Source organism: Olea europaea, unplaced genomic scaffold (genome assembly GCF_002742605.1).
Source record: "Olea europaea var. sylvestris unplaced genomic scaffold, O_europaea_v1 scaffold204, whole genome shotgun sequence".
Taxonomy (NCBI): domain Eukaryota; kingdom Viridiplantae; phylum Streptophyta; class Magnoliopsida; order Lamiales; family Oleaceae; genus Olea; species Olea europaea.
The window spans coordinates 230,027-254,606 of NW_019238304.1; the positions used below are offsets into that span (position 1 = coordinate 230,027).

Here is a 24,580-nt window from a genome sequence, read left to right on the forward strand (position 1 = left end):
TTATTGAAAAATCGAAGAAAAAGTCCTTTCATTAGAAGTTAGAAAAAGCCTGCTATGCTCCGCTTAGCCTTATCCCCCTCTAGGGGGATTTTAGTGATAGGTTCTATAGGAACTGGACGATCCTATTTGGTCAAATACCTAGTGCCACTTCGAATTTGAATGAAGAAATAATAAAAAATATTGTTTTAAGATATCTCAATTGGTCAAAGAAAGGAGCATCTGGCATAGGCAGCAAGCCTTCCCAAGGCTTTCTCTGGATGATCGGTTCTTTTTTCACATGTAGGTTCCTCCGCAGCAAAGATGGTATGGTCGGCTTGCGCTCTTACTTGGAAGTGGTCTCAGTAGCGAAGAATTTTTGATTTCCGCCGGCCCCCCTTCTGAAATAGATCTTTAGTCCCTTGCAATAGGAAATGTGATTTCACTATATTTCTGACCAGGCACAGGCCCTATCACAAGAATATTTTTTTTATTGGGGCGATAACTCTGAAAAGACAAATTGCCTATCTTTTCTTTCATCTCGGCGTCGATAAAAAAAAATGCTTTTGGGGCATTATTGGAGGAGAAGAAGCACTAAATTGGGGTTTATCAGGACCATTGCTACGAGCTTCCAGAATACAATAGGACCTTCGTAAAGTTGATCTCTAAGCCCACAATAAACATATGATGAGCCCAAATAAGAAATCCAAGGACGCCTATACTGATCATGGCATAAACCATGCCTAGATACCCGAAAATCGATTTTCCCAAAAAAGTAGAAACGATATGACTTGTGATACCGGATCCAGGCAGAATGGGAATATACACCTCTGGATGACCGAAAAACCGAAAGGTGAAGCTTTGTTTGGTGTTGATTCTAGACTGGAAATAACCCTATGACTGACCTAGCTAAAAAGCTTTTGATGTTGATTCGGGACGGAATCCGCAAGAGAAAAGGGATCCTTTGGTTTAGGAGAAACTTTATATGTTAGTTCAGAATAAACTGGAAATGCTGCTGAGGGAAATACTGCTTCGAGAGAGGGCTGTACGGAAAGAATTGAGTGATTCACCTAACACTTCAAAGCCTTACGGTTGGGCTTCTTTAGAGGGAAGCAAGCGTGCCAAGCTAAGAACAATTCAAAACCCGTCCACTTTTTCATCTACTTTTTGAAAAAAGGAAGATTTGGGTCAAAAAGAAGGAAAATCGTACATAGTAGATAGGGAAGGAAGCACCATAAACTACAAGCTCCCCATCAACCGCCTCGGTTCGAGGACCGAAGACACTGGCGTGGAGCCCGAAGGAGCCATATATGTAATAAAGGGTGTGGCCTCTGCTGTGAGGAAGGCCTTGAAAACAAGTCCAATGGTTAAGAAAAGCCCCCGCAAAGCGGAAAAGGAAGCACGAGCCCCCGAATTCATATCAGAAAGGTTTTTGGCCTTGTCAGTATCCCTCGACGGAGATGATGGATGGGAACTACTACTCTGACTATAGTTGCAATCTCTAAGCAGGATTTTCAATCATCTATCCCAATAGAGGAATGGGGGTAGAGTAGAAAATGCAGATCTAGGGCAAGAATACAATAACAAGATCTTTAACTGAAATACCGTACTTCAACTTTAAATATAGTTCATATATATGTATATATATATACATATATATATATATATATATACATATATATATGTATATGTACATATATATATATATATGTATATGTGTGTATATATATATATATATATATATATATATATGATTTTATCACATACTACCCATAAATTAAAGAAAACTTTCAAAACGAGCAAACTGGTTTCATTACAGAGAACTGAATTCTGTGAAATCTCTCTTCAATGAAAGGAAGACACTATTTTTCTATCTTGACAAAAGCCGTAAATTGTTTTTAAAATAATTAATCCTTCTTTGGACGATCTACCAAACTGCAAAAAGAAGTAGAATTCTGTGAAAGAAGGTTTTTTATCGACGGAGGAAAGGGAGTTCAAGCTTAATATTTGATAAACTCTAATGGTTATTCATAGATCTGTTTCATGATTTTGGAAAACAAGGAAGTGATAATTTTTGCTAAATTTTGTGAGTGCTGTTTTATGTAATTGAAGACTTGTTGAAATTTTTGTTCAAGATTTATTAATTTGTTTTTGTAGTGCATTAATAAATAGTTTGTTGCAGTAATCATTTGATGGAATTATAAAATAGTTTAGAATGAACACGATGAAAAGAAATAACATATAATCAAGAATGATATGGTGAACTATTTTTTCAGGCATTTAGAAATTTAAAACGATAGATTGAATAACATTTTCAAATGTTTTTACTTTTGTGTATGGACATATTATTTATTATAGAAGTGGATGAATAAAAATTAGAAAAAGTAGAGAAAGAAGAAAGCATTAAATGCAGTTTGTCAAAATAAAAATATTGGCTGGGAAATGAGTATTGTGTTAACCGTGTATTTATAAATACTTTGGACTAATGAAAAAATTTGTGCGTATGATTTTTGATATAAGAATAATGAGAGTTTTGAAAAGTTATATTTAAACTATGTGTTTTTGGAAGGTGAATCATCTTAAATTTCAAATTTTTTATTTGTTTAATTTGTTTTCTGTCTTTTGTTTCAACTAAACTATTATAGTGTGTACCCTTAAGTGATTTTGGGCAATATTGGTTTATAATGTTAGTTATGTAATTGTTGAGTAGAGTATTTTGTGTATAGGCAATGAAGTAAGAATTAGTTCTAGGATGTGATTCTAAAAGCTGAAAAAACCATAAAATTAAAAGGCAAGGGAATTGAACAAGTACTTTAATTGTCTAGCATGAGTTTAAGCACCTAAGAAAGTTAAAAAATTTAGTGTATTTTCAACTCATTTTTGTTTGCTTGTTTATTTGTATAGTTAATTTTTTTTTAACATTATTGTCTACTATTTTCTTTGTTGCTTATTTAAAGCATATCCACATATGTCTGTTTGTCATTAATATTTAAATCTTTGTATGATTGATGTTAATATAATTTTTACATTGTTAAAAGGTTGACGAATTTAATATATCTTTAATAGTTTGTTGTAACTAATTTTTAATTTTTGTATATTTTGGTTTTTGTGTATGAATGGTTTAATACATTTGCTAATAATGTTTATGAATTATTTTAGATCATAGCTTAGATTGGAGTTGAAATATTTAATAGTTCTTTCTGCTATCGTGATGAATATTTTGGAAACGTCTATTCATGAAGACCATATTATTGTTAACTTTGATGCTGCGTTTGAAAGTGGGAATGAGTTGTATAGAACCTTCAATCGCCAACAACGAGTTCAAAGAGAGAGAGAGAGAAATGAGAATAAGAGTTAGAAATAATTGTAGTGATTATCATAAAATTAGAAATGATCCTATGTTATCTGAAAATAATTATTCTAATGTTACTCAGCTACATGAATCCATAATGCATCAAAATTCTGACGCTTCAACTTCAAATCAAAAAACACATAATATTGCACGTGTATTGCCAACATCCAATTATTGTAAACATTGTAATGCACGCAAATTTTATAGAGAAAGTAATGGTTTTTGTTGTTCTGATGGAAAATTTAAACTTTTTATATGTGATTCACCAGTTCAACTATATAATTTATTTACTTCTAAAGATAATAATCATTTTGCTTTCACTTCATTTGATGTAAAGTACGATAAAGAACTCTTTAAAACATATAAAAGTATTTACATATTCAGAGCAAGGACAAGTACATCATTATATAAACAAACTTATGCAAAAAAATAATACGCCTTCTTATATGCAGTTATATTTTTACGATATAGAAAACGAAGTTGAAAATCGTATGAAAATTTCATCTAACTTTGTTGAATCTACTTTGATTGATTTAATCAAAATTTTAAAAACAAATCAATACAGTTAATTCTTTAGATCTTTAAGTGATATGACTGACTTGTATAATCATCAAATATAGATACGATGTGATCCAAGACTTCATCAAAGAGTTTTCAATACTCTTACAGCATCTCAAGTAGCTGCTATATGGGTAGAAGATGATGCAAATGCTAATGTTTGTGCTCGTGATATCACTATATATGGTCATTCTGATGATTCACACAAAGTTCATTACTATTATGGGTGTTATGATGGACTATCCGTTACTTTTTCCATATGGGGAATTTGGTTGGCATGAAGGTATTGAGAGACGTAGAAATATGTACTTTTAGCCTGAACGTATGTCCACATTGGATGTTTTTTTCTAACACAACTACTTCTGTAGCTGAAATTATGGAAAAAGAGAATGAAGGTTTGTAAATATATCTTTTGCTAGAATGTTTTATGTTTAACGTTATCTTATGTTATCAAGAAATATTGAATTTAGTTTTCCTTTGAGTTTTGTAGTGCTCAATGAAGCAAAAAAACGTACTCAGGTATCTTGTCGAGTATATTATTCATATAAATTACAGATTAGGTCTTCTAGTAAGTCTATGTTGCTTCACGTCGGTAGATTATTTTAACAATATGTTGTAGATATGTACGTTAAGATTGAAACTACTAAATTAGATTATTTTCGTAATAACAAAAAAAAATTCATGCTGAACTTTACCAAGGTATTGTAGATAGTGTTCAATATGGGGAAACAAGAGGAAGCTAAGTTGGAAGAAATTTTGTTTTACCACAATCGTTAACATATGGGCCTCGCGATGTGCTAAGAAGATATATGGATGTAATGACTTTTGTGCAACGTTATGGAAAAGCGGATATATTTTTACTATAACATATAATTCGAATTGGCCACAGATTAAACAAGAACAAAAAAACAATGATGAAGTTCAAAAACGACCAGATTTAATTATACGTATATTTAGAGCAAAATTAGAAAAATTGAAACATGATTTATCCAAAGCAAGTATCTTAGGTCATGTTATTGCACATATATACGTGATTGGATTTCAGAAAAGAGAACTTACTCATGCGCATATGTTGTTAATATTTAACTCTAGAAATAAAATTATTTGTGCTGAAGAAGTTGATAGGATAGTATCGTGTGAAATTCCTAACAAAAACAAATACCCTCATCTTTATTCTGTTATTGTTAGACATAATGTGTATGGTCCTTGTGAAAATTTAAATCCTAAAAATGCATGGAGGCAAATAAATTTGTAAATATAAATACCCTAGAGATTTTTGAAGTATTATTGTATTTGGTTAAACATATCCGTTTGTATAAGTATCGTGATACTAATATTTCTGTTCAAGTTAGGGGCCAAATGTTAGATAACCGATGGGTTGTACCATACAATCCTTATTTAAGTGCGAAATTTGACTGTCACATTAATGTTGAATTATGTTCTTCTATCAAAGCTGTAAAGTATTTGTATAAGTATGTTTACAAAGGATATGATCGTATTAATTTTTCAGTTCTTACAAATGAAACAAAGAAGGATATAGATGAAATTTCTACTTATCAATCTGCTAGATGGATATCTCCACCTAAAACTATGTGGAGGATTTTTTTTCTTTAATATGCCAGAAATTTGTCTAGCAGTTTATTCTTTACAGCTTCGTATCGAAAATCATCAGCAAATAACATATGACAATGAAGATGATTTATCTACTGTTGTTGAAAATAAAAATAAAAAAGAACAATGTTGACGAAATTTTTTCGAATGAATGAAGAAAATGAGTTTGTACGTACACTTTTGTATAGAGATTTCCCAGCATATTTTGTTTGGAACACAAATAAGAAAATTTGGACTCGCAGAAAGAAACAGGTTGTTATAGGACAAATTGTCATGGTAAATCCATCTGAAGAAGAACGATATTTTCTTTGTGTTCTTTTGAATCATATTCGAGGTCCAACATCGTTTCAAAATTTACGAACTTCAAATGGAGTTCCTGTTGTTATGTATCGAGAAGCAGTGCTTCTACATGGTTTATTGAGTGGAGATAATAATTGTGAAGAATGTCTATTTGAAGCTATTATTTATGAAATGCCTATTTCTTTAAGATGTGTCTTTGCTACACTTCTTACCCTCTGCAGCAGCCCTAATGATCCAAAATTATTGTGGAATAAATTCAAATCTTGTATGATTGATGATTATATACATGAAAATATTCCTTCACATGATGCTGAACTTCGGGCTTTAAAGGATATTAGTTGTATATTAGAATCTTTAAGTAAAAATATAAACGACTATAAAATAGTATCATTTAATGTAGATATGTACGAAAATGATAAATTGAGGAGAATGGTTGAAGATGAAACAACAAATCTGAATATTGAAGAAAATTATATTTGTGCAGCAAGTTCAAATAACAAACAACAAATTGCATATGATATGATTATGGAAAAAATAACATTGAGATCAAGTGGTGCTTCTTCATCAATGGTCCAGGTAGCATAGTTAAAACATTTTTATATAAAGCATTGCTAAGTGCTGTAAGGTCTCAAAATGCAATCACTTTGGCAACTACGTCTTCTGGAGTAGCTACATTCCTTCTACCTGGAGGTAGAACTACTCATTCAATATTTAAAATTCCTTTAGAAACAGTAGGTGAAATAAGTAGCTCTGTTAGTAAACAATATGTTTTAGGAACATTGTTGAAAATGTGCAAGTTAATAATTTGGGATGAAACTCCCATGGTAAACTGGTGTGCTGTTGAGGCTATGGATAAAAGATATTAACGATTGTAACTTACCTTTCGATGGTAAAGTTATGGCTCTTGGGGGGGGGGATTTTCGACAAGTTCTACAAGTAGTACCAAGAGGGAAAAAATAAGACATAATTAAAGCAAGCTTAATCTTCATTGATTTATGGCCTCTATTATTACGTCTACCATTAGTTGAAAATATGGGGGACAAAGTTTGATCCTACATTTTGTGATTACTTGTTAAGAATTAGAAACGAAACAGGGCAACAACATTCTTGTAATTGCATTCAGCTTCCAAGCAGTATAATTGTACAGTTTGAGGATGAAATAAAATCTTTAAAAACTTTAATACATTATGTTTTTCCAAATATAGAAACATATGCTGACAATTTACATACGATGGCAAATCGAGTCATTCTTACGCCTAAAAATGAATGTGTTGATCATATTAACAAGATCTTGTTAGAATAGAATCCTGGTGAAATTTTTACATACTATAGCTTTGATGAAAGAATCGATAAATTAGAACAAAGCTCACAAGAAGATTTTCTTAATAGTTTGACCTCAAATGGTATTCTACCACATGAGTTAAAACTTAAAGTGAATTGTTATGTCATGTTGTTGCGAAACATCAATTCTTCTGAAGGGTTATGCAACGGAACACAACTTGTCAAAAATTTGAGAAAAATGTCATTCTGGATGAAATTAGATCAGGCAACATATGCAATGACGATAAATAAAGTACAAGGACAAACGCTTGATTTTGTTGGTTTATATCTTTCAGAGCCAATTTTTTGTCATGGTCAATTTTATGTAGCACTGTCAAGAGTTAAAACATGCAAGTCTCTAAAAGTTTTAATTAATCTATCAACTGATGAAACTTTGCACATCAGATACACTAAAAATGTAGTGTATAACGAAATTCTTTTGTTTATACATCCATAGAAGATATCGTTGAAGCAATACAGGTTTGTTATACTTGTAATAATATTCATAAACTTAGTTTTGAATACAGATTTAATATTTATAATCTGTGCCATTTTTTTTTTGCTGACATATAGATTCAATCAATATAGGAAAGTGTGCCTTTGTATTTTATTTTCTTTTGTAGCTAATTCTTAGATCAGAAATGTTGCTTATTTACTAATCTATATGTTTTTGAGCCGTGTTGCAGTTATAATGCTTCGACCTTAAGACTTCGAAATTGTTAAAGGGATAGGGCCGCAGCATAGCAGTTTTTGCAACATATAATATACTACAAGCAAATACTACTACTACTCAACAAAATTCTTTATAACGGGTTAAGAAAGATGAGATTAGAATGCTACATGTTTTTTACTACGTAAAGGGTTTAAACACAATAAAGTATGTCTCCTCTCTTTTTCATTAATTATTTTTTCTCTTAGCTTTTTAGTTATTTTTTTAACAATTCATTAAATAGATATAATTAAATGCTGGCTGTAGATTTTAATTCAGTTGTGTTGAATATCAAATTGCATAGGAAACAAAATATTTTTGATGAAAAATATACATACATATTTATTAAATATGGGCCAAAAAATTCTTACTTCGTTATTGAACTCACATACAATAAGTATTTAGTAATTTTTTCAAATTATTATTTTCTTTTTTGTACTATCAATTGAATGCAAAAATATTACTATGCCATGCCTCTTTTGCAGGTAGCATATAACTTTTTCTTTCAATGTTAGTCTATCGTTTTTATTACTTGTTTATTGTTCATTTATTTATGGAAATGGAATACGCACAATTTTATATTTGTTGCATCAAACTTTGTAGTGACTACAATGTTGTTATTCTTCTTAACTAGTGGCAAATTGCTTCTATATTGTAAAATAAAAGGAAATATTGCCTACAATTAATTAACGATTTCTCCACACTTTTTTCCCTACAGTTACATGCTAGCGGAAAAAAATGAATATCCCCATGATTAATCAAAACTTTCGAGTTACGATGAAAATGATTTTAAGCAAACTAAATATAGTATAGTTTTGCATGTTTTTAAATAGTATGTAGACCTACAATGTGTTCGACAATTTCCTTAGTCATGCTGTTAGCTTGAATTTATGAGGCGGAACTCCAAGTCCTTTGTTGTAACAATAAAGGGGTAAATAGAAAATAGTAGAATACTACTCGCAAATTGATAGGCTACTTACTACAATCAATTATTATTATTTTCTTGATTTGTTCATTCTAATTCTGTAAATAATTGTTCATATATATAGATACTTCTATACATGGCTCGTGGTTAAAATTTAGCAATTAATGACAATCATTTCAAATTTAAAGTTTTTTTTTATTGTTTTTAACCTTAAACTTATATTAAAATGTAATATGCTATATACTTATATAAAATTCTTTGCTATTATAGTTGTTTTTTTCTTTAAAAAGTAATTATTAAGGATTTATGGCTGTACTGTGGCACGGTTTGGTTTTAATTTTATGAATTACTTAAGTTTCAAATTTGATCAGTTGGATAAATTAACACTTCGTTCATCTATTTATCGTTATTAAATTTAATGAATGCAAAATGCAGTGTCTCAGTTTTATGCTTGTGCTTGTGAGTAGGAAATTGCTCTTGAATAATAAATATTGGTTCTCGTTTATATTGACTTACCTTGTTTGTTTAGTAAAAATGAAAGATGAAAAGGGCTTCTCAATCTACAATTTTTTTTGAATGATTAGGCACTGAACTCTCTGAAAAGGTTTTCCTCACCAGCTCTATCATGTTAGCAACTGCTGCAGATTCACTTTCTTGCCTTCGAAAAAATGGTGACTAAAGAAATCCTTATTTCTTTTTTGACAAATAAATAGTTGTACAGCATATCCGTCCACGTAATGTGCAAATGTGGCAGCCTAATGTTGAGTCTTCAGTTAAACGTCAACTAAGTATTTGATTAATGAAGATTTTTCGGTTCAAAGGTTTCTTTAAATATTTTTATGTCTTTCTTATTGTTTCAAATAGTCGTAACTTGTACGACGACTGCCGCTAATAAATATTGAACTTGTAAACTATTGGTTCTTATGTCGAATTTCTTTTTCGTAATTGAAGAGAATTTTATTTCCATTCCTATTTTTATTATAAAACAATCTTCTAATGTTCTTATAATTTTGTAAGTATGTAATGTTTGTTCTGCTATTATTCTATAAATAATAAGTAATATTTATTTCTATATAATTTTTTTGTATTACCTATTACTCTAACTAAATAATAGTAATTGAATCGAGGAGTAAAAAATAAACGTTCTATGTCAAATAATAATAAAAATTTTATTTTTACATATTCACTTATACAAAATTTTAAATTGTACTTTTCAAATAACATATATATAATCTCAATTTACAAATATTAATATTTAAAACTTTTATATTAACAAATAAAGTATAAAATATAAATAAACAAAAACAAAATAACTATCGTTCCTTCGTATGTAAAAAAATAAATATTTAATTACAAATATTGATATTTAAAATTGTAAATTAATAAATATAAAATATAAATAAACAAGAATAAAACAAAATTTACGTGATTTTATTTAATTAATATAGTTGTTACTTTAAAAAATTAGATTAGATATTTAATAGCAGGATCTTTTTTATTCCTTGAATGAATACACAAGTATAATTATATCTTCTCTTTCTATTAAATGATGAATAAACAAGTATAATAATAACTTATCTGAGTATAGTTAGCTTCACATAATAGATTTTTGAACCGACACGTAACTACAATTACTTTCCAAATTGTGTATAAACAAATTCAAAATATTTATTAAATATCTCTTTGTCACAAGTATTTATTATAAATAGCATACATACCTTATTGAAGTTCATGCACATACACTTCATCTTTACTTATCAACTCTTCCAAAAAAAAAAAAAAAAAAAAAACTTTTTCGTCTGTGTATCATATAAATTAATCCCACAGATTGGAACTTCAAGAATGAATTGGTCTACAAAAGTAGTCATTGTAGGAAAGCAATCACCTAAGACTGCTCGTAATTCAACTACCAGATACCAAAGTATTGTCCTCATGGATTTAGAGGTACATAAGTAATAACATTTTTCATAATTTTAAACTTTTATTATATCTGTATATTTTATAAATCCTTCCAACTTCACTAATGTGAAACAGGGTAATCAAGTTACAGCAACATTGTATGATGCAAATATTACTGCACTTAACAATCAGCTGGACTTGGGGAAAACAAATGTCCTGTCCAATGTAACAGTGAAAGATAACAAAAGTCAGTTTAGAAGCTTTGTTGATGAAAAAATCTAGATCATCACAGGAAGAACAAAAATTGAAGAATTGCACGAGAATAACTAGAATTTTGTCTTCTCACAGTATCAACTTACTCCATTTGATGAATTAGATCAACATATGGATAAAAATATCAACATCAGTAAGATTTATAATACTTCGCTTTATTGTCATGTATTTTACAATCTTCTACAGTTATCTTATGATCATCTTCAAATTAACTATATGTGATATACACAAAAATATTTTTCCTTGTAGGTGTTATAGGTGTAGCTGTGGACGTTAGACAAAAACGAATTATTCAAACCCATTTTGGTACACAAGCCACTCTTCAGGATGTTATATTGATGGACAAACAATGCCAGACAATGATGCTAACCCTTGGGATAGTTTTGTTGATCGAGAATGTATTACAATTCATGAAAATCTTGCAAATAGACCCATTATATGGGCTAAGGTGTCTTCATTCAATGATATAATCTTACATACCTATTCATTTGCTACATTTAAAAATTACAATTATATATTAATTAATATTTTTGCTGTTGTACAGGCGTTACTCTTTCAACCAAAGTCAATAGCGCTATCTTTATTAATTCTGATAAATTAGCTGTTGCAGACTATAAAAACTAGTTCTTAAAATATGTTTCATTAATACAAAAAAAATAATAATAAATTAATTAATAAACGAATTATTTTTATTAATATTTTTATGTTTTTTTTTTTACAAGATGGAGGCTAACAAAGAAAGACTTGAGAAAGTTGTAGAAAATAAGTCATTTGTTGTTGTCAGCCTGCCAAAGCTATGTCCTTTTATTATTTGTTAATTATAAATAATATTTTTTTTAAGAAAAAATTTTACTGGGGCAAAGCATAGTAGAAAATCATTTCCAAAAATAAATTTTTTTGTATATGGCTTGCAACAACTGCAAGAAAACATCCAACGTAGACTTTGGACAAGTTTATAAATGCCAATTTTGCAAATGCGAACATGCAAAAGCTGTTCCAAGGTAGCTTATGCTATGAAACATATATTCAATTTTTATGTATATTAATGTTTTATGAAAAAATATATAATACATGCTATGCTTTCCGAAAAAAAATTCATAGAGTGAATGCTTTCATTCATCTTGAGGACAAATCTGGATGGTTGAATGCAAGCATTATTGGGGATACGACAGAAACATTATTGGAAACTATTGCCAATGATATAATGACCCATTTTGAAAAGGTAATATTAAAATTCTAACATTCTTTAATAATATTTGCTTCAATACTCTAACATTTTAGTTCTGTTACAGGAATCAAATGTAGAAATCGACAATGTGATCAAAATTGAAAGTGAAGATGAAGCACAATTTTATCTGAGGGTTACGCACAAACGCCAAAACCCTCCAGAATACCACTTTGAAATCATCTTTGCATTCAACACTTTAACATAACAATCATTGCAAACGAGCACTTTCCTACAACTACGAGTATCACAACTGATGAAAGCAATCTAGCTGAACTACAGGAAAGTTCGGAGAAAAAAAATATAAAAGGCAAAGAAAAGATGTGTATTACTGCACTCTCTTCAAAAAGTAAAGAAATAACTACGACAAATGTGAAAATGTTTCTTTTTCAAACAGCAGACGAACCAAACTCGGAAGTCAAAAAAGCCTCACAAAAGCTATGAAACGAACGATGAGCCAACTTCGGAAACTTGAAAATCACTAATTACTTTTGTACTTTTGGATTAGTTGACTACTTTTTGAGTGCAATACTCAATAATAAGTTTCCCAGCAAGAATATGTCAACTAAGAATAGTTTCCTACTTTAGAAAGTTAGGAAGTTTCAATGTGTAATCTGTTATCTTGTGCGGACCATCTTTATATTTTTGTAAAATTCCATTTTGTAGCTTCAATTACACAAATGCTTCTTTGCTCAATGGCTAAAGTTATAAAACATTAAATTAAAAAAAAATCCAAATTTCAGCCATTAAATATGTAATCTATTACTTTTGCTAATGTATAAAACTTGTATTTTTGCAAAACAACACTTCAACAATTTATTAAATTTTGTAGCTTCTTTCTATCTTTATAAACTTACCAATTACTAATTTGCTATGCAACAACCAAATTTATACAACTTTAAATACAATAAGAACACTTAAATTCCAATGTATTAATTAAAAGAATCAAAACAAACTATATTCAAATTCAATTTACATTTACACATTCCAACTACTAACATTTATTCACCCCACATTCAAAACACTACACACATTCAACCATTTAATCATTCTCTTTTTGGCAAGCATTTCATTTCGCAAGCTTTCAATACTAGCATCTCCCTTAATCAACCACCGAAAAAGGTAATCCTCAAAAAATATGTGATGAAAATAAATTTAGAATGTATTTATGGTATAAAGAATGTGTAGTTTAGCCAATACTATTATGTTAAAAAGCCATGCAAAACATAAAACCGTCTTTAAATTTTTTGCATTTCAAACTTAAGTCTATAGTGGTTCTTATGTGATAGTAAAAATTTTAAGTTGAAACACTAACATCAACCTATAATAAAATAGCCATATTGACTTGTTTAATTTGTTTTTATTTTAAACATTTTTTGTTAACCGAGGACAAAGTTAAACACCACGCTGCTCAAAGTGTTTGTTGAGAACACTATGGGCAGCACGAAGTATTGCCCACACTTCGCGCTGCGTGAAGTGTGGCCCTCCGCGCTGCACGGAGTAAGGCACTCCATGTTGCGTGGAGTGCTTAGACTCCAGAAGTGCTCACACTTCACATATCGCGAAGTGCTCAAATTGCGCCCAGCGCAGAGTCACTCCGTGATGCGCGAACCAATGACACTCCGCACTTCATTTTCGTAATACTCTTAAGAAAAAATAACCAAATTTTCATGAAGACAATAATATTGTACAATTTATAGAGTTATGACGATTTTGTAACGAATACACATAATTATATATAATAATATCAAAATCTCTATAAAAACTTTATTTTGCTTAAATACATACACTAATACAAATTCAATAACACTTTGTCCCAAATCCCACCTCAATATTGGCTAAATATACCTGTATTTGTATTTATCATTTTAATGTTAAATTTTTGTGTTCAAGAATGGAAAAGCTTCTCATGTATCTATCTAATTTTCCCAATAACTACAATACAAATAACAAAAATAAATATACTTAAAAAAAATATCATTTAACACACATGCACATGTCAAATAAACTTAGAAAAAATAAAAATTACTTCATACACATAGCACATATCACATTTTAATCCATTTTCAAATTTCAACATTATTGTAAAAAATATCAAATGAAATCAAATTTCGCTGTATTTTTTAGTTCTATTTTCAAAAATTAAATTAAATTTGCATAAAATTTATTTTATATTTATGCAAAATGCATACATATAGCCCAAATACTTGCAGCCGAAATATAAATAAAATGCTATTGAAGCAAACCCCAATATAATATCTTCCTCTGTTTAGCCCCAATTCATTTTTCTCGTAGACAACCAATCAAACATAAGTCCACCTATTTCTTTAATTAGAAAAATCTAGGAATAGTCCCAGTATGATCTTTGCAGATTTGATGCTTCTTTGTAAGTTATTTTGGTAATTTTTTTTTATCTGCTGAGTTCTAGATAATTGTTAACGACTTAAGCTTATATTGGTGCATTCTTTTGAATTTATGTTTTCCTTCTTCGTAATACAATTTTGCGGAAACTTATTTACTAAAAATTTTGGTTTCCTCAAGCTGATTTTATTTGAAATGAATATTTAACAACAGAAAAAGCTTATGAAATTGGCAAACGCCATAGTGTTTTTATTCAGTGACTATCCAGCATCAATATTTTACATAATTAGCTCTCCATGTTTTTTTGTTTCTTTGACTTCTCTAAGCGTATTTTTCATTATTTAGCTAATTTTGCTTTAGTGGCATGAATAGCTAAACTATGTTGTATGGAGAAATAACTTTTCTAATTTTATAAAAATATGTTAGTAATTAAGTCTACTAATTATTATTTGACAGACACCCCGTTGCTCTATTACTTACTTTTTCATTTTCTTCTTATATATTAATCTCTATTATTGTTCTTTTTCTATTGAATTGATTTTATTATCCTGTTTTGTTTTCAGATTCAAGATTATGAGTTCGACTGAAACCTCACTGTTACTCAACCTGTGGCAGAAAACTAATATCCAGTAATTGTCATGACTTCAACGTAACTATAGTTTACATATTTTACTTAAAGAAAACTAAATATTCATGTAAAGTAAATAAACTTTTTAACCAGTTGGACTACTTGTTCAAACTAATGAGACTCGTATCTTTTCATAAAATATTTGAACTTCACACTATAGGACTAATCTTGCCCTTTAGAAAACACTCTCCAATTGTATTCTAGGTACGATCTCAGATACCTAAATACTGATGAGGATCTGAATAAATGATATACAAACAAGATTTAACATTTCTTTTAAAAAAATTATTTGAATCCCTTTTCGATATTAAATCTAGATTTTTTCAATTTATAAATATTATGAAGGTTCAAAAGAATAAAAAATCACCGAAATTAATAGAATGCATCTTCTAAGATCAAACAACAGACCTAATGTCAAAAATTTTATTTGTGTATCAATACTAGAAGATCTTCTTGTTTAACTAACTGACTTTTCACTTAACATAATCCTTAGCTACATTGTGCCATTGTCTTTCTCTGGATAATTAACTTAATTATTGGAAAGCTCTTCAGAAAGGCAGATATTATCATTTTAATTTCTGAAAATGGCACATTTTGATTAATGAGCATTTTCTGTAAAAATGAAAATAATGAACTCAATCAAATTTTCATTTTTCTCTATTTTATGCGTATCTACAGTTAATAACTATCATTACTCATCATTGTTGACTTATTCCAATTTCTTAAATTCTTCTATAACATTATGTCCAAATATATTGCATAATTCTTAAAGTTCAGTTGAAAATTTGGTTGAAAATTTGCTACTTGAGGATAAAAAAGCATACAAAAAAGGGCATCCATTGGTCACTCATATTCTCTACTACTTAACCTTAATTGCCTTGTCTCACGATCATACAAAGAAAATCAAAAGAATCTAAGGCAATTGAGACATATACCAGTAATTATTATCTTCTCTACTTCAATTTCTTCCTCTTTTGTACATAGTTTCCGCTTTTTGGAGTTTCATTGTTGAATCTGCGATTTCTTTTAATTTTTTTGTTCGAAAGAATCTAAGGAAAATGAGACATATACCAGTAAGTAGTATCTTTCTTCATCTTCTTTCCTAATGTGTTGAAAATTCCAACTAAGCTCATATTTGTCGATTTATTCCAGTGTTATGATTAGTTTGGAATGATTTTGGACGGTTTTAGTTAGCTCATGTTTGTTGATTTCATGAATTTGGTATTGTTAAGCCTTAAAAATAATATTTTTTTTTAACAATTACAGATTACATTTATTTTTGTGTAATAGATGTATGAGTAATTGTATTCATATACATATTGGTATGTAATTTTTTTTGACGGTTTGGTTTTTTTATACTGACAGAAACTATTGATTCTAACCTCATAGAAATAAACCAAGGAAAGCATAATGTGTCATGTTAACTTGAAGTTTTTACAAGCATCCACAAACACAAGTGACAAGATAAAGAAGCAAAACTAAGATTTGAGGTACTGGGGTTCTTATGTTATTATAAGTATACTTATCTCGATCAGAAAACTGAAGGAAAGTTTGTTTCACATGTTGGAATTTGGATGCTATTTACGCATAAGATTTGAATGAGTGGGTAAAAACTTCTTGCCTTCTTTTGGATGGCATTATGGATTAAAAAATGGCAATGAATCCCAATCCTAAATCTAAACTTTTAATACAGAACTTCTCTGTTCCACAAATCTGATTGAAAGGAACTATAAGTTATGGATTCATGTATTCCAATTAGAAAGATGATAAGGAAAATAACATGAAATGAGTCTGCCTTGTTTATCTACAACTAATATTTGGAAATCCTTAATTATGAATCAAAATTCAAATCCAATCCTGAAATTACTACATTCCATTGGCCAAGCTATTAGGGATAAACAAAGAGGGAGAATCACTTTGACACAAAGAGTAGAGAAATTTGACCAATCAATAAATTTATTAAATGTTCAATCTTTGGTAGCCGATGGGAACGAATGAATCTAATTCAAGCAGAACATAAAAAATTAGAAAGACTAGAAAAAATCTCAAGATAAGATGTAGAGATGAAAGGAGATGGTGTGTTCCATCATAAATTGATTGTACTTAAAAAACATAAAGAAAAGAAATGCAATCTCATTGTAACTTTGCCAAGCAAATTAGTCATTAATCGATTGTGAACAAAAGCTTAAATTTCATTTCTATAGCACAAGATAGAGTCTCTACTTGAAATCATTGGAGCTCATACTAAATGTAAATCCATCTTAGATGTATTGAAAACTAAATAAATTTCAAAGGCTTACGCTCGCAGTCGAGCATAAAGTTTCACTGGAGCTCTAAAAGGAGGGCACTCATTTGCAATGTATGCTTTGGCGACCTTAATTTCCTGTCTTCTAGAAAATGGTTGACAACCTTCGATCATCTGTGGACAAAAGTTGGTAGGAAAAAAATGCACCAAACCAACTATGTAATTGAATCTAAAAGAAGAAACCCATTTACATATGAGGAGAAATCTTACAGCAATGATGAGTTTTCTTTATCTTTACTTCAAATAGTAGTAGTAGGGAAGGCAATGGAGGAGGGTGGTATCTTGTAAGTATCTTGCATTATAGTTTATCCCAAGGAAGCAATTTGTTTCAAACTTGTTAAAATGCTAGGGTCTTTTTTTACCTGTTGAGAATTGCGTTTCTAGAACTATCTTAGTAGTTGTTGCTCATAGGGCTTAATGCTTTAGATATATACACAATGTAGATAACATTTTTACCTTCTATTGATTTCTAATGGTCCACTTCTCTCGAAGTACTGATCACATGCTTTTTATCCAATCTAAGAATAAAGATATCACTTGTTAGTTTGTATGTGTATTTGTAACTTCTTACAGGATATGCCTACTTGTGATGTTACTTTACCTAATCTTTTTAAGATTCAACAATCAGTTTATTCACTTGACAACGTTAGCTTAGAATATTCTATGTAATAAAAGGCTGATTTTCTGAAAGATGTTGGTTTCTTTGAAGAAGAGCTTCATTTTTATAATATTCACTTCCTTCCTTGGAAGTGGACGAGAAAATTCTAGGTACTATCAGAAGCATACATATGCAGGATAAGCTTCTAGATTTTGAAAATATTGAACCTCAGTATTGGATATAACTACATGTAGTATTGATTAAGGAGTTTTTGAATTTTACAGAGTTTGAGTTAATGAAATATCTATTAGAGCATTGTTCAGTAGTACAATGCCTTGAAGTTAAGTTACACTGCTCAAATTCCTCATTTCAAATGGACACCCAAGTGTTTTCAAACAACCACATTGTAATGAGTACTCAACGTTCCATTAAGGAAAATAGCCATTGATGAAGAATTTGTGAGTAAGTTAGATTGGGAGTTAAACCAAAGAATGTAAATAGTTGTCCGTGCTTTAACAAAATATTCAATACTAGGGTTCTTTATTATCAAGCATATGTGATTCTTATCATGTACCTTTTTATTGCCATGTACAAAAATTAGGTTAGATTTCTATATATATATATATAAATTTTATGATTAATGAATAGTTTTTTAATAATTTTTGCAGATTTCGCTATAATACATATTATCTCCAGATCAATGGTTCCCTGCTACCATTACTCAATTTGCAAATCATCAGTATTTTAAAGATTTTGCAGAACTTATAGATGGAGACGATCAAGCTTCTTTATTTTGCAGTCACTTTCACGGATTTATCTATGGAAGTATGTATAAAGAACAAAATGAAAAATTTAGTAGCAAATTAATACATGAGTTCATAATGAGACTTATCAACTACGTCAAAAATAATGAAGTTTGGGTACGATTAGACTATCATGTGGCCCATTTTAGCATGCAAGAATTTTGTATAATCACTGGGTTACCATGCGATGAAGTTGCTGTTGATCTCAATTTTTGTAATACTCGACTTAGGGATGAATACTTCAATGGTACAAAAAGAATTACTATGAAAAGACTTTCTGAATTATTCCACGTGTCAAGATCGAGAAGATAAATTCAAGTTAGGATTAGTTATGCTTGTCGAATGCCTTTTTAAAACCAAATGGAAGGCACATCAATTTTAGAACTCTTTGAATGGTTGAACAACTTGATGAGTTTCTTATGTATCCATGGGGACGTGAGACATATTTTGTTTTATTAAATTCATTGCAAGAATCACACCTCGAAAGAGTACGAATGATACAACAAATGCCCAAACAGATTGTAAATATTCATTACATGGTTATCCACTGCATTCCAGGTATTTTTTCTCTCTTACATATAATTTAATCATATAAAAACTTTAATATTTCTTTTTTACTTTTATTTCAGTATTGGATATATGAAGTTTTTCCTCAAATTGGACGGCAATTTGAACGTCGTACCCGTAAAAGCTTACAGTGTCCACGAATACATAAATGGAAGCCCAAAATAGTATTAACGGAACAAATCATTAAACAATTTTTGGCTATTCAAGGGGTTTGATTTATTTTAATTTATAATTAAATCTGTATTTAATTATTTATAAATAAATTTTAAAAAATAAATCTAATATTTTATTACAATTATAGATTGAAGTAATTGTAGTACTGAATCCTACTGAAGAAGAATTAAAACCATTCTGGTATACAAATCTTTCACTACCAGCTGACTACCAACATCATATACTAGACGGCATTGTCAATGGTGAATTCGACAATGTAACACAACAAATTCCAGCTAATAACATACATATGCAAGAAACAACTATATGCACTTCAGTTGGAATTGGATCTACTTCTTCTAGTAGCTCAAACTATATAACTAAACAAGATATGAATCAGATGTTCAACATATACAGACAACAAGTAGTGTCAGATGTATTTGGTTTCTATGACATATTAAAAACACAAATGATTGAAGAATCAACAAAACAAGAGACTCGCTATCATGCAATTCTTGAAAAGCAAGAAGCTCACTGCCAAATGATTCTTGACAATCAAAAACAATTTTTTGAACATCAGTAAAAAAGCCAACAAGACTACTTTCAGGGCATGCAATCTTATGTGGATACCAATTCCAGTTCAGTAAAATCTTACATTGATGAATAAAATCAAAGTATGCAGAATCAGTTATCCAACTGGAAATCACACATGGAAACGATTGTCAGCTCTATACAATGAGATGTACCTCCTCATACAAGTTCAATTGAATTCGAAATCCCTTCAACATCTGAATATATTGAAGACGTGGAAAGGTCGATGAAAGAAAAAAGGTAAGGAAAAACAGATACAATCTTCATCAACAATGCCAACTAATACTTTAGAAAACTATAACATCGACACGTACAAAAACATTAGAGAATGGTTATTACAAAATCCATCAGGGTAAGATATTCAATTTTACCTTGTTAACTTAAATATTATAATTTGTATTTTACTCATTTAACACTAATTTAAATTCTCTTATACAGTGCATGTTGGAACGATGTAATCGACAATCTGTACGAAAGACAATTGCTAGAAAATATACTAGATTAAACAAAAAATATAAATATTGTGGTAATTAAAATTTAATAATCATAATTCATTTTTCTCTATTATTAAAATATCTAATTTACATTTTTTTTACTAGCATATTGATATAGAATTAAAGCTATTGATAAGACTTATTACCGACGGTTCTCCCCTGCTTTCTAAAGAATATGCAATCATGGACCTTAGATTCGAAACTGAATGTGTTCATTGGTATACAAATATGAAAGAAGGAACTGGTCATTCTGCAACTAATTTCAAAGCATTACAACAATACATAAAGGGAGAATTGTTTGTATCTGCTCGACCGTGAATAATATACAACTATTTATTAATTCCATTAGCATATCCAGGCAACACTTGGTTTCTTCTTCTTTTTTTTTTTTGTTGATTTTTGAAAGTGGAAATATCATATATATGATTGCAGCCACAACATTCATACATTGAAAGAAATGAGAGCACGCAGAACCAGTATTGACTATAGTGGAATCATTATTAATCTCTACAGACATTTTCTTCAGCAAACCAAGTTTAAGAAAATATAGAAATAAATATATGAAATTGAAAATCATACTGTATCTACTTTGTCAAAAGAATGAGTAAGCATATCAATAATTTACTATAATATTTAATTTTATTTTATATTTACAGTATTAGTATAATCTAACATCAAACTATTTTTTTCATACGCCAAATTCTGGAGTTTTCTTTCTCAAATACATAGAATACTTCGTTTTCGAATATCCATTAGAATCAGTTTCACCAAAGAAGATAAATTTATACAGACGAAAAATTGCATCAAATATCTGTCACAATAAATATTTTTTACGTCCCTGTTTGTCCTAATTTTAACGAATTATCAAAATACAGTAAGATTATTAAAATATAGTAAGATTCCTTTATCATAATTCAATGTAAAATACTATATTCATAACTTTAAAATTGTTTATTTTAAATATTTCTATACATGAGAATAAATATAGGTTGTTCGATAGCAAATTTGAGACACTACTTAACACATGAGATTTCAAAGTGTTAGAGTCACATTTTATAAAGGAGCAAATTAATGTATTTTAATAACGGTTAGCATCAATAATTTCTCAATAAGGTTGATAAATCTCTTAAACCGTTCTATAATTTTAATGTTATGCTTTTTTAACTTTTACCATTACACATTTATCTATTGCATTAATTAACACTTCTGTAATTTTAATTGCTTCTAAAGTTAAATTTTACTTGTTTATTATTCACGCATTTTAGGATAATTTACAATAATTATTGATCTTTTGTTTAATTTTTCTTTTTTGTTATTCAACATTATGTTTAAACTTTCATATGTGCTCTGCTTTTGGATCAATTTCTTCACAATCAAATCAGACCTTAAAAGGAAAAAATTATATTATAATCTCCTATGTATATCTCCAATCATACGTACGCTTCATACCCATGCTCTATTGTGTGTTTCAAATTATTTCAATGAAATTTGTAAATAGGTAAAAATTACTGACTTTTTCTAATCTTTCATTCAATTTATCTTTTTTGGCGTTCAATTTATATTTAGGCTCTTTGAACTATATCGATTGTAATTTTGTTTCGTTCAAGATAAATATTTTTAAGTCAATTTTAGTTCAGTTTTTATTTTCTTGCTATAGGGAACTTGTTGCCTCTACCTTTATTGTATCACAGCCTGTAGCTTTCTTCTTTACTTTCGTTTCGTCCCTTTTTGTACAGAAGGCGACATGTCCCTGGTCGACGAAGTATTTGTTTTGCGTGGTTTGAGAAAGTTGCGCTACTGGCTTTTGTTTTAAGGTAAAATTTATGATACGAAATACGATTTTTCATTCATTCTTTCTAAAGGAAACATTTCATAGTTCTTTCTTGTTGTGATTTCTTAAATGCAAATAAAATTCCAATTGGCCAATGTTAAAACCAATGCCTTGCAGGCGTCCTTTGATTGAGCAAAAAAAAATTGTGTAATTAGCTTTGATTTTTGTGAAAATGAACATCCTTTCTGTTTATCTTGGTTTTTAACTGCTCATATGAATGTATCTTTTTATTTATCTTAGTTTTCAACTGCTCATATGAATGTATCATCTGTATCTATTACCTTGTGTATTTTAAATTGGAATGGTTAATGTCACATGGCTAAATACCTGTGTAAGATTATAATTTTTTTTCTTTTAAATTTTGAATTTCCTTGTCTTCTCAATACTTGATGCTTGATTGTCTCTCTTCACTATTCTTTAATATATGACAGAAGAAAACCATGGGAGATATTGTGCACCGAATCTTGAGCAGAATTTCAACAATGGATATAATAAAAAGGATGTTGTACAAAATATGCACCAAGTTTGCTTTTTATAATAGCCAATGAAAGCGGAAAACTATGTATTTTGTCTAATTATGTGACATGTTTTGCAATTCATTGTCCAATGAAACAGAACAAATACAGTAAAGATTGTGCAGTTGAAGTAGTATGTTCACTTGGTATGTTACAATTCCACTTTATCAATGCTTTAATCAACAAAAAAAAATAAATAAAATTAAGGCATGCTATATAATGTGTGCTTGCATGAATATCCATTTTCATTTTGTAGATGAGTGTGAGTCCCGTATACTATAATGGTTACTAACATTAACTATGCTACTTTGTTTTATAATCACAGAGTGTCATCATTTGTCATAGTTTTATTTAAATTATTTAAATTTTTTTCTCTATTGAAAATGTCAAATCACATCCGTTGTTCTTATATTGTTAGATAACTATAAAGCTTAGGGATTTAACACTTATGGATGCTTAGAGTAAGCTAGCTGGTTTTTTTTGTTGTAGAAATAGTTTTTTCCTATTCGTATTGCTTGTAGTTCTTGAAATGATGTTGATTGATGTGTATTTATCACCCTCAAATTTTAATTTCATTAAATGCCTATTGTATCTTATAATGAGCGGTATCAATGATGATATTGTTTATCCTTGGATTTCGATCATATTTCATATGTTATCGATCATCTAAATGCTTGTAATCTGCTAGCCTGAAGTTGCAATTAAAGATGAGACGGGGAAGGTATGCAGAGCTAATTTTCATTTTAGTCATGGGAGAACCGTTCATACTCTAAGACTTGGAATGTAGATATCTAAATGAAGTTCTCGTCTCTCTATTTTTAGACAAAGAAAATATTATGGAATCTGTTATATCTTTGCAGAATATGGTATCGCTACATAAATAAAAAATGCCATACTCAATCTTCCAGAAAGTCAAAAACAGATGGCATGGTCGATAAACTTCACATGATGGTCTTTAAGCAACAATGTCCCCATCAACTCTGCTCAAGATACTATCGATATACTACAAAATCATTACCCTAAAAGACTAGCCATAGCATTTTTGTACAAGCCCATCTGAAGCATTTTGGAAGGTTTTCCTCTTATAATCCTTTGACTCTATTTTCCGATCTATAGCTAATGAGAGAGTAGACTTTGCATTAGATGGTCCTTTTTTTTTTTTTTTATTACATGGGTTAAAATCATCTTTTTAGTCATGGTTTTCTTCGAAAGAAGAGGAATGTGTTGGATTAGAACTTAGAACCATACTAATTAAATTAATTATGTGTGCACATATCTCAATTAGAAAGTTTTACATTTTTAAGGTACAATTTATTCATTTTTATTAGGTAAAAATTTGACCTTTCCAACATGCTAATTTAGAAATGCTCTTTTATTGCAGGTTGTAAAATACTTTTTGAATGCAAAATCATTCTAGAAGCTGAAATTTCTCTACATAAAGAACAAAAACGAAGTCATCAGATCCTATTTTGATTGTTATTTTGATGAAGACAATCGTCAAGTTGAGTTTGGAGATAAAGCCCTACTACAGTACGACCATGTGGATAAAGCTTGAGAACAATGAAAAATTAGCAGGTATTATATTA

At 29.6% G+C, this 24,580-nt stretch overlaps 1 pseudogene; it reads left to right on the plus strand.

Annotated features, from left to right (window-relative positions):
• The first annotated feature begins 1,514 nt into the window (after window positions 1-1,514).
• Window positions 1,515-24,549, plus strand: LOC111379844 (annotated as a pseudogene).
• The last annotated feature ends 31 nt before the right edge of the window (window positions 24,550-24,580 follow it).